The sequence below is a fragment of the Halyomorpha halys genome, unplaced genomic scaffold (genome assembly GCF_000696795.3).
Source record: "Halyomorpha halys isolate HHAL.00 unplaced genomic scaffold, Hhal_1.1 Scaffold1530.1, whole genome shotgun sequence".
In the NCBI taxonomy this organism is placed as follows: domain Eukaryota; kingdom Metazoa; phylum Arthropoda; class Insecta; order Hemiptera; family Pentatomidae; genus Halyomorpha; species Halyomorpha halys.
The window spans coordinates 41,155-58,771 of NW_027116139.1; the positions used below are offsets into that span (position 1 = coordinate 41,155).

A 17,617-nucleotide genomic window follows, 5' to 3' on the forward strand; every position below is an offset into this window, starting at 1 on the left:
GTGTAGAGGTTTTAGTTAATGCCATTTCAAATAATTTGGTTTATCAACAATTAAAATCCATGGAGTCATCCTCCAGAAATCCGTGCTTAAGTTCTGTCCTATTCATCACACTGACACATTTCAATATGAATAGTAAGGATTTCAAAAAATGTTAATTGTTCTAAAAAGTAGGTACTGGGTATAAAATTTACGTTAATTATTTGATTAAATTTTCATTAACTTGGTAAATTTATCAATTAACGTTTTCTCAAAACAGTTGATGAATAATGAATTTCTTTTAAGGAAAATGTTAAGGAAAAGTTTGGTACTAATAAATAATTGTGTCTAATTTAATCACGAAAGTTGTTTATTAAAAATAAAAGATTTATTATAATCCTAATATAACGTTAATCTCCCTCTAACTATTCTTTCCCTTTCATTATTTCTATTGCATTAATTAATTTATAAGTATTAATGAAACATTTAAATCACATTATATTCATTAAAAAAATTTAAAACGAGCGGAAAATATGATCTTAGTTATAGTTTCTTGATGCTTTCAATTATTTTACTATTCTTAATTGCAAGCTGGTGTTTTTATTTTTATTTTTACTTACCTACAAAGGCAATGTACAGTAAGAGGAAGTAATATGGTCGTGAAATCATTTTTGATGGCTCAGTAAAATAAAATCCTGTAAATGACTACAGAATGGTTTACTATTTAAAATAGTCGTCATAATAATTGTCTGGTCTGTCCACTTATAAGACTGTCCTTACTTCTTCCTAAAAAAGTTTAAAATATGTAAATACCAAAAAAAAAAGGAATGTCAACAGCGAACTAAATAAAAGGTTTTAATTATTGGCCAACTAAGCTAGTATGGTGTCTCAGATGTCCCCCTACTCTAGCCCTTACATGCTTTTGGAGACCACGAAGCCTGTCTTTTTTGGCTCACATGGCTGGGCTGCTTACCTCCTCCATTATACTCGTTCCCCAAAATTTGATGTTAATTTTACTTTTGGACTCTGGGTACTTTAAAACGTGTATTTCTTCTGAACATCCGTATTTGAATTTTTTTTGCAATCCCAATAATTCCCCTTACTATATTCTGCATATATAGGTAAAAGAAACTAAAAATGCTTGTTTCTGCTATTTTATTGCGCATTTTAACAATTTTTTTGTGTATATACTCATTTTTTTTTTACTGAATGAAAAGTTTATTAATAATGAGAAATACAAATTTTTATTAAACATCAATTTATTTTTTATGAATCAATCTTTAGTCCTTTGATATTATGATAAAGTTATTTAGCTTTTCACCGTCAGCCGAGTGTTGATATGTTGAACTATAAATAGTGAACCTTTTGAAAATATAAGAAACGTGAGAAGATAAAAGAGTGGCTGTCAGACTGGACGCCTGTACCAGAGGCTATTTCTATTTTCGACCTCTCCGCTCAAAGGTTAGAGAGGAAATCTGCTGGTAGAGGGAAGAGAAATATTTATGTCGGGGTGTTTTGGGACTAGCGAAGTCAAAAAGGTTGCTAGCGATAGGTCCGGGATGGATTCCTCTCTCTGGCTCTACTCCAATGGGTTCTGTTGATGTTTACAATTTTATCAAGAGGTTGGGTTCTGGTCTTAAAGAACCTTGGTATAGGTCTGCCACTCGTCTAGGCAGGGATCGTCGTCCTCAAAGCTACCGGTTTTATCCACCACAAGGGCGGTGGTTTAAGGCCGTCCCTTTCCAAGAAATTTTATTGCCCTACCCCCTCATACAATAAAAAATATATCTCGGTACACCACGAAGTTTGTTCAAGAAAATACTAACATTTTTGTTCATTTTTTATCCACTGCTTAGCATCTTACTTACTTTTTTGCGTGCGACAAATAATATGGATAATTTTTTTTTTTTTCAAGCAAAGTAAATTTACACAATGCGCTCATCTATTCTAGTACTAATTTAATAATTAATGGATTATTTTTCTTCAATACTAATATAACAATACAGTATACTGCAATTGTAGTACTAACAAAGCTATATAGTACTAATAGTATATAAAATAATATAGTTGATATTATGAAACTGTAGAACTACCTATTGGTATGTGGAGCACCTTGAACATGATATAGTTGTCATTGCGGTTGCTCTACTTCGATCTTACTCCTTCGTCTAAGGAGTCATTGTATTATTAAGTAATATTTTTTTCGACCTGATCGATTGCTTTAATCAATGCCATAATTATCGATTTAAAGCTATGCCAGTTGTTGTATGCCGACTTTATAAGCTCCATGACTGTTTATAAGTTTTGTTGTATAATCTCTCTCCTATGTAATTGATTCATCATGTGGAGTCTCCTGGAATATTATGATGATGAGAAAAACCAAAAAATATCGCTACAACCTATGACGATTCAGGAGTACAGTACTTTGTAAGGAAGTTTAACAAGACCAACGGTTGTCCGAGGATCCCATTCGGCCAGAATTGCGCTTGACCACCAGATTTTTCCGTAATCAAGGCTGGGTGAACCTCGTAGTGCCCCAAAACTCACCCAGTTGATTCTTCACAGCTTCAGTAACAGAATAAATAATTGTCACAGCCGGATTTGGACTGGGTCCTTGGAGTTAGTAGCTCACAGAGTTACCACTGAGCCATGACCCTCCCCGATGAGAATAACTATTAAACATTAATGTGTAAAATAACACAAATTGTGTTACTTAAAAAATAACTATATTTTTTTAGTTTTGTGCTAAACATCTTCCAGCTTGTGGTAGGAAAGCCGCATTATCTTACAAGTTTCCAACCTATTCTAGCTAGAGTGAGAAAGTCAAAATTAATTCCGAGGGTCCTCCACAAAATAAAAGCCAACCCATTAAGGCCGGATTCGAAAACTTTTGCGAAACTTGATTATTTAGACTTAGGAAGTTAAGAACGTATTTATTCGAAAGGAAGTGTATTATTATGTATATTGGGTTTCTTATTTCAATAATAACTTATTATTTTAGTTCCTGAAAGTGTTGGAAAAGCTTCATTAAACTTTTGATATCAAGAAGTGAACACCCGAAGGACAAGATGCACCGAGGTGCAGGATGACTTGACAAGCTGACACATTCCCCAGCTATGCACTCCACCTTCGCTCTGCTGAGTCAGCACCATTTGAAATTGTTATTGGCGCCTTATTTTTAACGGAAACAGTCCGGGTTTTTCTAAGAGGTTTTTCTCGGAAGGGTGATTGATAATTTGTCACTGATTTGGTTATGCAACCAGCTGACTGCTTAAGAAGCCGTCACAGTGCATTTAGTGCAAATGAATTATGTATTTGACGTTGGTGTTATTTATTGATGTATTCACTAATTGTATATGTATAAGTTAATAAGCAACTGCCAATATATAATTAATTCTTTAGATGTCCTATTTTTCTTGTATGTTCCACTTCCGCTACCGTATCTATCCTCCTGGACGATTAATAAGTTTACCAAGATTCTGATTATGTTTGTATCGTTTGTTTTATTTATTCCAGTATTTTAGTTTTTAGCTCATATACTGAAAGAAATGTCAGCAATTTGTCTAGCCAAAATAATATATTAAGATTTGTTATTTACAGTTAAATGTATTTTGTAAATAGAATAATTGTTGTTTTGTTACCTAAGTAAATATTTTTCTCTTTGATTCTCATCTTTACTTTCAGTTTTGTTGTTTATTTAATTTTATGTTATTATTATTTTTTTGCTTCAACTTCAGAGATTTCATTCTTAACTCAAAAAACAACATTTGATCAATTTCCGATGTAGAAGTTTAACTATCTTCAATTTTATAGTTTTCCCCCCGACACAGGATACCGAGTGATTTAGAGGTCCTAACCTGAAAAAAGGACTGGCAGGCTCATACAATACCCCCACCTTTTTTATATTTCAAGTTGTAATTCACATTTTCTGCATTATACATAAAATGATTTCAAACGCGACTAAAATCCTTAGGATCAGACGATTAACCATGAAACAGTGCTCAATGTTTCGCCTAAAACAACTATATATTATTTAAAAAATAATGCCTTAACTAAACCGTTTCCAAATTATCCAGAAAAGCTGAATATAGGACCTAGTATAAATAAAAGGAATTTAACTTATAACATACTGGTGCTTTAAGCAAATTTATGTAGCACTAGCTGTGTCCCATGGATACACCCGGAATAGATCAGGAATGTATGTGCAAGTTTCATATTTACATAATTATGGGTGCCAAAGGAAATTAGAATAACTAAAAAAAGATAAAACTCTTTTGCTTTATGTAATCGTATAATTATTTTAAATAGTTAAGATATTATATAAGTTAAATAGTTTTTTTTTTTTTCAAGTAATAGATTCCAAAGAACGCTGTGACTGTTAATATTGGTTCGATGGAAGGTATTTTTCTTGTAGAGAATTTGTTTATCTTTCAAATGAGCAACTTCAGTGTTATACAACTATAACCCGAATAACCAAGTGTGAACTGGAATACGTGTACCACAGGTTGCAAGGACAAGGAAAAACTTAATTTGTGATCTTGGTCATTCGGTGAATCTGTAGTAGTAATCGGATTCTCACCTGAAGTATTAAAAACGCCATGAATGAATATATATTTGAAAGTATCCGTTACTGGTACACTGATACTAGTTCCTTTATCATACCTAATACTGATGACCATTCATGAGTTTTTAAATCAGTTATAAGTTCTTGTTTTTTTAAAGTCACCTATTCTAATAAATAATATATTAGATTTTAGTTGCTAATTACTTTATTTTTTTTATGTTACAGCTCTACCGCGGCCTGGACATCGTCACTAATAAAGTTACCGAAGAAGAGGCTGATGGCGTCCCTCACCATTGCCTTAACTTCTTGGACCCTCTGTCCAGTTTCAACGTGGTCGACTTCAGAGACCGGGCCCTGCCAATAGTATCCTTTATTATCTTTGATTTAACAAATCTATCTTCTATAGATTATAAGCAAATTAAAAGTTATAATTAGTAAAAATATAAAAGAATTTGATAATTAGCTTAAGAAAATAATAGGAAAAATAATTTTCCAGGTGGAAAACGAATTTTCGGAAATGACAATAGTAATATAGACGTATTATATATCGTTGGAAAGCCATAATATTATAGTAAACATAATAAGTATCATATAAATTAGGTAATGTACTATAACGAATACTAATGTACTATAAAAGGTCTATTCTTACACGAGTATGTAAACTGGTGAGCGCGCGTGCGCAGTGCGCTTTACGTTTTTCCAGTTTGATAATCGTTTTCATGTCACCATAGCTATTAAATAATTACTTTTTTTTTATTCACTTACCTATATCCTATATATGAGGTGTTTACTATTAAAACTATCTGTTTCCATTTTTTTGGCGAAACTCACTTTATTACATTTTTCACAACTTTTGGAGGTTCTTTATGGCCTCACAGAGGCTCTCAGATCTAGCTCAGTACCACATGAAATGAGACAAGAAGGTTTGCTATCTGCATTAAATCCAGATATTCTGAACTTATGCCATCTCCCGCAGCAATGCTGGGGATATGCGAATCAAGAACCCCGCTGCTACCTTCCTCATTTTACGATGATACAAGTTATTGTTGCCTATTCCGTTGTTTGCGTTTGTGGTATTTGTGCTCAATTTTTGGTCCATACCTAATATAATTTCACCTAAAGGAAGAAGTAAAAAACATCTGGTCAACAGAGGAGAACTGGAATGCTGAGAAGGCAAAACTCATGATGTTAGCTCGTTTAGTTTTCCCCCCCCTTTTTTTTTATGTGTGATTCTGCTAAACTAATTACCTATTCGACACCATATGTACACAATGCACAACTACATATTCTGTTTGTTCTGGTAGTTAAAGGACTTCAGACATATCTCACACGGGCTCTACCTTGCAGAGACGGTCTTATCACACATTTTACTGCAAATTTGTACCAGCAAATTAAAACCACCTACCACCAATTAAGTAAGACAACTTTATCTTGAAATTCACATCCGCAAAACATACGTAACGTTTGCGTCCTCAACATACTAGTTGGAGGAACGCTATTGAATACCTCGTTCTTGTCAACAAAATACGAAAACTAATTGGTCAGAAGGTTTTTCTGAGCATTTTAATTCTTCTTTATGGTGTTGTCCATCGAAACAAGGTTTTTTGTGAGAATGAGAATACTTAGAAAATCCTTCTGACGAGCTCGTTTTCGTATGTTGTTTACAAGAACGAAGTATTCAATGGAGAAAGCGCTTCAGACCGCATCTTAAAAAAGGGAGTGGAGACAGGAAAGCAACTACTTATTGTGACAAGAGAACGGCTGTAATTAGATGGAATAAGCTGGTTTTGATATCAAACTCCTTTTATTAGACTTTCAGTTAATAGGATGACTAACTCCATAAAATAATGCTTACTATTTTCAATATTGATTCTATTACAATGCGATGGTTAAGAGCAGAATGGAAATTTTAGTTAACTGTTATATTTTTATTTTACTGGCATACTATTATAAAAAAAAAAAAAACTGTTAAAATCGGAGTAAGTCATTCTGTCAACCCAGATGCTCATTTGGAAAATCAGTAGGAGAAGGTATTGTCAGCGTGAATAATACAAAAATATCTTTTCTGAAACGAGCGAGGATTGCTTTCAACTCAAAGTAGAATGGTAAGTGAAAGTTGTATGATGAGCGCACCGCAACATTTTATATGGTTTTCATAACAATTTTGCTTTTTTTTTTAATTATTTTTCTCATTGTTCTAAAAATATATTTTTTAATCCCAAGCCTGTACTATAAAATTTTGATGGGACTTGTGAACTAACTGCATACCTTTCGATTCTCCATTGGGGTTTCTATATAAGAGAAATATTTTTATTTATATTATTTTTATTTAATATTATTTTTTAAAATAGTATTTTTTAAAAAATATTTTTTAAAGTATATATTAATTAAAAACCAGTAATGGGAAAGTGACAAGAATATTACAATGTGTTTTGGAATATTTTTCACTATTTATCAGTTATCTATGTTGTTCAGTATCCAATTAGTTCGCCCTAGAAACGAAATATTTCGGAGCTTTGTCATTTGGTCTAATTGTGGCGGTAGCCGAAATTCATTAATAGACCTCGGCTTATATTAACACCTGTAAAAATAAAATTTAAGATGCGCATTTTATCCTTGCCCCGAATCTAAATTTGTCGTTAACAGATCGCCGTATCTTGGCTCCACTACAGTGGTGTAATCTTTGGTGTAGCTTTGCCCAGGAGGTGCAATAGTTGTTTGTACATAGATGTTGTTGAAACGGGAGACCAATCATATAAATTATTCCTGTCCTAATAAAACTATAATAATGAATTATTAACGGCACCAGTTTTTTTTATTTGAAAAGTATTATCACGCATACTGCAACTTTTTTTTTAATCTTATTTAGTTATAATTTTAGCTACGTAAAATCAGTAACAGAACTTTCTGGAATAGTGAAATCGACCTTTTTATTTTGCTCGCTAAATATATATGCATTATTCATTTTTACTCTTAAAATTAATTTAAGTAATGTAGAAACGTGATAAGTTCTATGTGAAAGTTCATTAAAAAAATATTTCATTGTAATTTTAAAGTTAAATTGAATATTCAGATAATTAGTTGCTATGATAAGAATGGCCTTTGTGCAATATTATACAATCCAACTCGAGTCTTTTCGAAATTTTAATGTATTTGGAAGGTTGGAATGAACAAAATCGCATATTCCTAACAAAGTAGATTGGATTATTCAACTATGTTTAAATATTTTAATTGTTCCAACTATAATATTTAGATTTTCCGAACCCTTTTGGATTTGAATTTTTCTTTTATTTGTTGCGAGCAGTAGAGCCCTAGACAACAATAATTTTCTTTATTATTAAATATGAACATTATATATAAAATCCTAATTTCTTAACTTCAGAGAAAAGAAACTCTTTTAAATTAAAGGATGATGGTCTGGGTACAGTAAATAAAAAAAAAATTTAAATATTAATTAAACTAAAGTAAGCCGACGTTTCACCTCACTTTCTAGTGCTTTATCAGGGCTAAAAAAGATACAAACAACTAAAATAATCTAACTAAGTGAAATAATAGATAATAAAAACAATAAACTAAATTATTTAAAAATATGTCAAAGTATTTATATAAATAAACAAAGTAAAAATTTTATTTATATCTTCCTTGTTTATATTATACACGGTCAGTGAAGGATCTTCTCAGAAACTCTTAAGATAATATATTCCCGATAAAATATGCTAACTAATAAATAACTAATATGCTATAATGCTAACTAATAAAATATGCTACGACTCACTACTAACTCCATAAAAAAGAAATCTTTTGTTATTTTTCTTTTGGTTTATTAATATTTTCTATGTTTCTTAAAATGTTAAACGAATTTTTTTTTTTAAAAATTGGAAGATCATAGAACATTTCTTTGTTTTTGATTTGTATCTTTCTATCAATAAAATTTTATATATATTTTAAATAATATTATTTTATTTGTATATTTGAAATACACCATTTTTTTTTTGTAGTTAGTATTTTTTTTCTTTTCTTTTATACAATAAGATTTTTTTATTTTTTTTATTTTTGTATCTTTCTTAATTAGTGCTTGTACATTTTATTCTTTATTTTACTTAATAGGCCAAACCCCTCTGAATATCTCTAGGCTATGACAGAGGTAATCGCTTAAATAAAAATAATTTTACAAATATTGCCTTTGTTTGCAAATATTGGGAGATATATAATTAAACTAAGGTCTCCGAAACTGCTTGAAAATAATAAATTTTGAGATATGGGTGGAATTTTAATTTAAAGAAGACTTTGTTTTTAATGACATGTCGAATTGTAAATATGAGTTTATTGATTTTTTTTTTACGTCTGGATGCTGTTGTACTGTGAACCCTACTGAACCTCATGACAGATTGAAATTCTATTGCTTATTTTTTAACGTTATGGTTTCTCCAATATTGAATATGGAATGGTGAATATTAGCAATATGGTATTCTCGAAAAAAAAAAACTGAATTTATGCGAGAGTTTGGTAATGGAAGTGCCCTGTCCAACGCGCTCCCTCCCCTCAATAAAACACAACTCTGCCATTTAATATTCCTCCGTAGTTCGTTCTCTCCGCGGTATCGGGTTTATTCTCTCCAACGAGCAGAGGTCTTCAAGATCATTGTCGGCACAAAAGAAGTCAGTCTTGGTAGTTTCACCATGAAAGGGAGAAGATATTTTCGACTCGTGGAGTTGAGAACTATCTTGTCTGCCTAGAGGAAAGAGCTGATAGCGCCGTAACTGGACTTTTCAACAATTTCTTTAAACTTATAATGCTTTTAAATTCCGCCTTATCTGAAATTTTTTGTCTTAAATTAAGATATATTAATGTATTTGTCATAAGCATACTTTAAATTTGTTTATTAAAGTACAAAAGTCAGGATATTCGAAACTATTCCTATTCCAATAGTCAAATCTTGGGGTGGTCGGATTTAGAGTCCAGGTTTAATACTGAGACATTAATTAAATAATTAACAAGATAAGAAAAAATATTTATTCAAAGATATTTACGTTGCCGATAATAAAAAAAATTATAAAATAGTATAAGAATATTTATTGAAAAATTGTGTGAAATATATAAAACGATGATGGTTTGGATGAGAAAAAAAAAAAACTCAAATTGTAATTAAACTATTTAATGTGATTCAATGTTTCATTGCACTTGGCAGGGCTTTATGAGGACTTAAATACATATGAAAAACCAAAATAATGTAACCAAGTAAGAGAATAGATAACATGAAATAAAATTAATTTAAGATGTGGCTAAATATGATTTAAAATGTGTGAAAATTTATATAAAAATGTAAAAACATTTTTACATTTGTTTATGAATTTACTTTGTTCATTTTTATATTCATACACTTTGTTATATTATTTCAGTTATTTGTATAGGGTGTTTTTTTAAGCCCGATAGAACTTGAAATTGTAAAAAATAACACAAAAAATTAAATTGTTATCAAAATTTTTTTTTTATTCCAAAGATCAATACGTGACATTAACATTTGAAAATGATTTCGGGCATATGGGCACCGCGGCTGTTCTTGACGAAGCGCATTCTGGACGTCCAATTTTGGGCCACTTTTTCGAGCACTGCTGGCCGTATGTCATGAATAACACGAACAATGCTGGCCTCCAAGGCGTCAATTGTTGCTGGTTTATCAGCATAAACCAGTGACTTCACGTAGCCCCACAGGAAATAATCGAGAGGTGTCAAATCGCACGACCATATGCGGCAATTTTGCTTATTAACAAACCCGTTAAGCCAAAAATGCGCCTCATCGCTGAACACAATTTTACAGAATGCGCTTCGTCAAGAACAGCCGCGGTGCCCATATGCCCGAAATCATTTACAAATGTTAATGTCACGTATTGATCTTTCGAATAAAAAAAAAATTTGATTACAATTTAATTTTTTGTGTTATTTTTTACAATTTCAAGTTCTATCGGGCTTAAAATAAGACCCTATTTATAGTGGGGCGAAATGTCAGCTCACATTAAATATTATAATTTTTTTTCTCTCTTTTTACCAAAACCAGACCATGTTCTAATATTTTCTAAGAATATTTCTATTTATTGAATGTTTTCTCTTCATCACACGATGTAGGGCAGCAAAAGATGGGAAGTGGATAGCTGTTGCTACTGTGATGAATATATCTCCTTATGGCTTGAAGATGGCTTACAAAATGCACTGAAATGATTTTTCGTTATTTATTATTATTTTTTACAACTACCCTGGTTATGTTTTTCTATATTCATTACTGCCGTCAAATATTCTCTTAAGTATTATGAAGAATATTTCGGTTAGTAAATTATTTTGTGATAAAAGTAAAAATATAATTTACTCTTGAGAGTTGGTGTTGGGAAATAAAATGAAAAGAAGTTACCTACTACAATGACAATGTACAAAGTGTATAGAATGATCTGCATATTCTATATATGGATCAACAAATATAAACAACTGTGTTAGTAAAGTACTGTACTAAATATTACGTTTTCTGTTTAATATAAATTGTAGTTAATTGACAACTGTTGTCATCATTGTTTCAATCAGACAGCCCTGACGAAGCCCTGCAAAGTGGGGCGAAACATTGGCTAACAATTAATAGTTTTCTTTTATTATTTTGACACCTTTATTGACAGTCACTCGGACTATCTTCCTACAATCTACTTCATACGGTCAACTTTCTTCTTCATTATGGTCCGACCAGAAAACATCTATCAGTCGGTGCCAAAATAACACATAAAATGATAGACATAAGTGAAATGTAAATATTACAGTTTAGACTGTTAGGGTGTTGTGGAGGCTATACAATTTTTATGTTAGGGAAGTACAATATGAATTGATCTCAAGTGATAAAATTAGTAATTTAGTTAACTGCTACTAAAATAAAAAAATAATAATTAAAAAAATATATCGAAGGTAAAATGGCATTTTTACCAATTTTTTTTGGATCATACTTTTATTTATTATGTTTTTTGTCAAAGAAAATCTCTTGTATAATTAATTTTTAATTAGACTTTTTACATTACATCAAGAGCCTGGTAGAGCCAGTACAATATAGAGCTATTTAAATTGAGATATTGTTATATATTTTTTTCGTTTCGTAGTGCTGGCCGGATTATAGGTTATTTGTAGGTTTGCTCACCGATCCTCGAATCCCGGCTTTCCTAGTTGGCATGAGACTAAATTTTTTTTTCTGTCTGTTTCCTACAAAGTTAAGATTAATTATGGAATGAGGAGATGGCGAGAGGGGAGTGTATTTATACAGAGGAGCTATCACTATAGACTTGGCTAGTGCAGCGCTAGTATTTCTGTACAACTGGGTCGGTCTACGACTTGTTTCTATCGCCGTTCCTCTTTGGCTTTCATCCTCTACCTGAGTGACCTCATCGAGTGGTCCTTGGAGGAGGATGTTTGCTCCAAGAATTCTGAAGCATTTTGGATAATGCATCGATGTAGATTGCTGTAATTCCTAAAAAAGCGTACAATTGATTTAAAGATTCTCTGCTAAGGGCTTTATTTATTGTTGTCTTTAGCATGTTTATAAAATACATTTGTTTCAATGATAATTATTTATTTATATTTTTATAATATATTGATAGTTTCGTTTTGAAGCTGGCATAATTGTATAAGTTTAAGATCATTTTCGATGAAGACATCCTTAATTCGCACCTATTGATTCTTAAGTGTTTTTATTATATTTTAGAAAGCGGTGCAAAGTTTGATCCACTTTTGGAATACGAAAAATTAAATACTTAGATATCATGACAGAATAAAATAATGGCTTTTCTTTCGATATGTACGCAGAGGAAGCTGAGGTATATATTTCAAAATTTTCTCACGTGTGTAAGTGGGTCAAAAATGTAGAATATTAAAAAAAAACAACTCAAAAATCTAGATTATATTAATCCTCTTTGAATTTTTTTAAATTAAGTAATACAAAAAAGTCATTGTATCATTTTTTTTTAAAATTCCCTTACGCCTTCAAAAAGTAATCCACCTGCAGACAAAAAATTTGTATCTAAGAAATATTTTTCCGCTCATGCTCTACGATATCATATCTAATGCATCTGATTCTTTCCTCAACTTATTCATAATCTGTATCGTTACTTTCCAGCAAGAAAATTATAATTTACTTTAAAGGATGTGGCGCCTTGATTTCCTCAGCACTATCATTAGTGAGTGCTTCTAATGACTTGTTTGTCTTCCAATAGGGGCTTCTCTGGAAATCATTTCCTTCTCATGAATCATTTCCAGGATGGTAGTGAAATCTTCAATATGCGTTTGCAACATTTTAAGTTCTTTGTGCATTTTAATTAGGTGATTGATATTTTTTATTTTTTTTTAGGTGTATTAAACTAGGTCGTAAGTTAATGCGAGAAACAATAAAACTAAAAAGGTTAAACATAATCCAAGATATAAAAAATAATGAAAAAAAAAATAACAGCTTTATTTCCATTCATTAATTTTTTTTATTTTACATTTAATTGAAATAAAATAATAATTTCTTAGATATAATTAAATTTTCTATCCACTGTTTAAACAAATTATTTATTTATTTTTTTATGACACCCCTTCCTGGCAATTACTGACATTCGGGGGTATCTGCAGGTGATCAACCTATTGTATTCATGATGGGAGGTGTAGTTTTCATTTCGTGGGATCACCCTGAAATAATAGTCAACCATCCCCTCCCCGCAAGCCGGATTTGACCTAGTGCCGTTGCAGTAACGATACGGCCAAGACAGATGCCTTAAATCCCTCAGGTACAGATGACTCTCTGTGTTTGAACACTTGACTATAAGTAATAATTTACATAAGGTTTTTTTTTTTTTTTTTAAATTTCAGTAGAGTTCCTACCTAATTTTTCATAGTTGTTTTCTTTTGCCGACAGTGTCTGAAATCCATATAAAATTTACCGGTTATACTGATTGCACTAAGATATGTCCGGGATGACACAAATAATCTTGAAGCGTTCCACATAATATAAATGAGAAAATTATCATCGAGAGAGAGGAAAGGATGAAACTGTTTGTTCTATAAGTTTTGTTATTTATTTAATATTTATTCTATACATTTCCAAGTTATCGGTCCATGTCGTTTATCTGTGGGCATATAAACTCTGGAAATCCATTTCACACAGCTCTAAAACTATAAAAACCAATGTTTTATATAGCTTTTTTATTTAGGAGATATTTCATATATCTCTAAAGATTTTCTACCGTTTTTTTAAGTTAAACTTTTATAATTTAAGATATATTGAAGTTTAAATTAAAAAATACACTAGGTCACTTTGAACAACTATATATTCCCTGCTATATAAAATTTTCCTATCTTTAATTAAGAAATGAGAATATATCAGTCCATAATGTTGGTAATTGAAAATTTGTCTTTTTAAATAATAAAAATACATATAATAGAGTTCAATACATTTAATAAGTGATAATATTATTTAAATAAAAGTGAAAACTAAATCATCTTATTTACATTTTTTTAAATTTTTATTAAAGCGATATTTGGCCAATAAATTGTTTGCTGCATTTGAAATATATATTCAATTTTTATAGTTTAGATATTTAGAACTATGTATCGAAAGTTTGACACTACTAATTCTGTTGAGTAGGTACTCTATCGATATGTACAAATTTCGAATATATTCTATGAATATTTTTGGCCTTATTTATATTTCCTATTGTTTATGTATGTATTAAGGAATCGGATATTAAATTCTGACTTCATTCCGTTTTGTACATCAAATTGTAGCCTTTGTTTGACAAGGTTCTAAATAACCACATTGGACAAATATGTTTTCTCTTATAAATCATTCCCAACTAAGCTGTTTAGCTTTCAAATATGTTTTAGTGCCTTCGATTGCAAAATTAAGGAATTTTAGAAATAGTTTTATCTGATTGAATGGTAAAAGCTGTTAGAACTTTGCTAAACCAAAGTTACGACATTATGAAATTTGTTCATCGATTTCAGTTAATTATTATTTCATATAAACCTTCTGGGATTGGAACTATAAGAACTGAGTTCTAGTTAATTTCAGTTTTGACTATTTTCCTCTAAAATGCTATTATTTTATGTACTTTTTGTTATGATAAAGTTTGATTTGAATTTTTTTTTTCACTTTCGTTTTAATACTCCAAAAGGTATCAAATTTTCCCCCAAAATTTATATTGTCTTAAGTTTTGAGGTGTAATCTAAGTTCTCTTTAAATTTAAAGTAGATTCGACAGATTATAGATAGTTATCATGTACTTATTTTTTTGTTTACAATATAATGGAGAATTATTTTTAACCTTATTTATTTCGTTTAAAATGGAATTTTACACTGTCTGACTGTTATAACTACATGACAGATTTACAGGACATTGACAGAACGGTCTAGACAGAACTAGGCTGTGGAATATCGAATTTATGGCAGCTCTGTTTTGCGGTTTCGTTGCATAAGTAGTCGCTGATAAATTGGATTTGGGTGTCGCGTGTATCTTCATCTTGTTTAGAGGCGTCTTCGCATGTTTAAAACATGTCTTCTCTCGCCAATGTTTACAAGGTGAATCGCCTCATAAGACTGTTTCTTCAATATTACACTTTTATTTTCATTTATGTCTGTTCTGAATTACTCAAACTTTCAATTTACTTGTCTGCTATTTATTTATTTAAGCAAAATATTAGATAAAAATTAAGAATATGGTAATAATTTATAATACTATAACAATATATTACAATTATATTTCTTTATTTTTTTATTTATTGATATTTACAACTGTATAAAAAATATATATACTAAATAAAAAATACAACAAGTAAATTTTATCATAAAGACATAATGATATGATACAGGATGTAGAGAAACTACCCAGTAGAACTCTAAAAACATTTTACAATATAAGGTCACGAGGCCATCTTCTTTTCAGGCGCCTCGTAGGATTGCCAGGAATGGACGAGGAAGCAAGGTTAGAAACTAGTAGGTATGGGTGGTTAGGGAGTTCATAATGGAAGGAATGATATCGGGTTCGGGCTTGATTGGTTACATAAGGAACATTTAGGTGTTTATGGATGGCTTTATTAGTAACAAAATAAGGAGCATTGAGGATTTTACGAAGGATTTTGGATTGTAAGGATTGGATGCGAGAGGAATTCGAAGGTTTAGTGGTGCCCCAAAGCTCAACTCCGCATGTCCAGATCTGCCTTATTATTGTCATGTAGATCAGTCTTTTGTAATGAGTTGGCAATTTAGACAGTTTGTCTAGTAAATGCTGTAATAGTCGAAATCGACGAGCAGTTTCCTGTCTTTTCAGTCTTGTATAAGGATTCCATGTCAGTCGGAGATGTAGTCCTAAGTAACGGATCTGGTCGACAGGAATAAGTGGGGTATTATTAAAGGATACTGTAGAGCAAGAGGTCATTGGTTTACGACGAAGGGTAAATGTGATTTGATGGAATTTAGACAGTTTGTCTAGTAAGTGCTGTAATAGTCGGAACCTGCGTGCAGTTTCCTGTCTTGTGTGAGGATTCCAGGTTAGTCGTTTGTCAAGATGTAGTCCAAGGTAACGAATCTGTTCTAAAGGGGTAAGAGCCACATTATTAAAGTATACTTTAATTACTCTTAGGTCTACGACGACCAGTAAATGTGATTTGATGGGTTTATTTTTATCCTCCAATTTCGACACCATTCTTCGAGGGTTGTGATATGGAACTGGAGAGTTTGGGATGCAATCAAAGGGTTATTACTAACTGTGAGCATACATGTGTCATCAGCATACGTGGTAAGGATAATTGTTGGGATGTCAGCTGTATAGACGGTGTAGAGGATGGGACCGAGAATACTACCTTGAGGAACACCAGCGGATTGAAAATAGAGGGATGAATAGGAACCATTGTGGTTTACTTGGAATAATCTATTAGTAAGAAAGGAACGGATGATGAAAAAATATGTAGGAGATAGGAATTTACGGAGTTTGTAAAGCAGTCCCGGGTGCCAGACTCGATCAAAAGCCTTATATTTCTTTTAAAAAAAAAACAAAAAAAAAAAACAGTGGTTTTCATTTAACACTAATCTATAATAAATATGAATGTATTACTATTATATTTGTTTCCAAAATAGGTATTTTTCATTTGACAGCCATCTATAAAAATATATTGATATTCTATAATTATACAGGTTAAAAAAAAAAAAAAGTATTCTTCATATGACAGCCGTCTATAAAAATAACTCAATATATTTTAATTATATTTGTTAAAAAAAAAAAAGGGTATTTTTTATATGCTATACACATTTATCAATAATTTAAATTATTAATTAATAATTTTAACACCAAAATCCAGTGTTTTCATAGGACAACCATGTATAAAAAAATATCAATATATTATAGTTATATTTAAAAAAAAAAAAAAGTATTTTTCATTTTGCAATCATCTATAAAAATATATCAATATATTTAATTGTATTTGTAAAAAAAAAGAGTATTTTTCGTATGAAAACCATTTATAAAAATATATCAACATAATATTACTATATTCATTTAAAAAAACAAAAAAAAAACAGTAATTTTCATAGTATAACCATAAAAAAAAATATCACTATATTTAATTATATTTGTTTAAAAAATATAATTAAATTATAAATTATACGTAAATTCATATGACATCCATATTTAAAAATATATAAATATAATATATTTCCCAGAATTTCCCATAAATAACACTCTTAGTCAAGCTACGCTACTGTTTTATGGGAGAAACTAGATGTGCAGTTATATGGAAACTAAGATTAATAAGAAATACTTTTAAAATGTATGAAACATGAAGTAAAATGTAATTATGTAAAAAAAAAAAAAAGTGTACTCGACACTTATCAAGTTATTTATAACAGAGTTTAATTGCTATGTTTGCTTCATAATCTTTATGTCAGTATTATTTCATCTGAAAAATAATTTTAAATCATGATAATTAATTATAATTACAATACACTAATAAATAATATTCGATTAATATAATATTACTGAACAACTTCTATTTAAAAATAATGCTTTTCGTTGGTAAATTGCTGTCT

The 17,617-nt window shown here is 30.6% G+C and overlaps 1 protein-coding gene across 1 annotated transcript in view; it reads left to right on the top strand.

The window, feature by feature from the left end:
- The first annotated feature begins 4,762 nt into the window (after window positions 1-4,762).
- Window positions 4,763-17,617, top strand: part of LOC106689947 (tRNA dimethylallyltransferase) — a 236,855-nt gene continuing 224,000 nt past the window's right edge. Inside the window, exon 1 of the mRNA XM_067053011.1 lies at window positions 4,763-4,903. The gene's annotated coding sequence lies outside the window, so the exon portion shown is untranslated. The remainder of the gene's footprint in view (window positions 4,904-17,617) is intronic.